This window comes from Uranotaenia lowii, chromosome 3 (assembly GCF_029784155.1).
Source record: "Uranotaenia lowii strain MFRU-FL chromosome 3, ASM2978415v1, whole genome shotgun sequence".
In the NCBI taxonomy this organism is placed as follows: Eukaryota; Metazoa; Arthropoda; class Insecta; order Diptera; family Culicidae; genus Uranotaenia; species Uranotaenia lowii.
The window spans coordinates 54,862,701-54,863,077 of record NC_073693.1 but is presented as its reverse complement, the minus strand read 5'-3'; positions in this window follow the sequence as shown (position 1 = coordinate 54,863,077).

Sequence of the window (377 nt, the reverse complement as noted above, 5' to 3'; positions counted from 1 at the left end):
CCGCCGAAGCGTAACGATCGACTAGTTCGAACAAACGAACCAAACCAATCCTTTCGGGGAACACAAAAAAAAATTGAACATAAAAAACTTGAGTCGATTTTCCACCCATTTTTTTAAGTCATTCGTTCTGTTTCATTTCCACCCGATCGTTTTTCGCCTGGGTAAGCAATAATTTTCCCAGCCGTCCTGCTAGTGCTACATGCAGTGACGACGACGACGACGTCGCGCACGACTTCTGCCTTCTGCCTGCGCAAGATCACCCACGCACTTGACGCTTCCAAAAAGTTTGTGGAGGAAAAAACTAAAATCTTGGCCTGGAAGAAGCGACGATGCTGAACAATTCACCGACAATGAACATTTTAGTCATTTTTGTAATT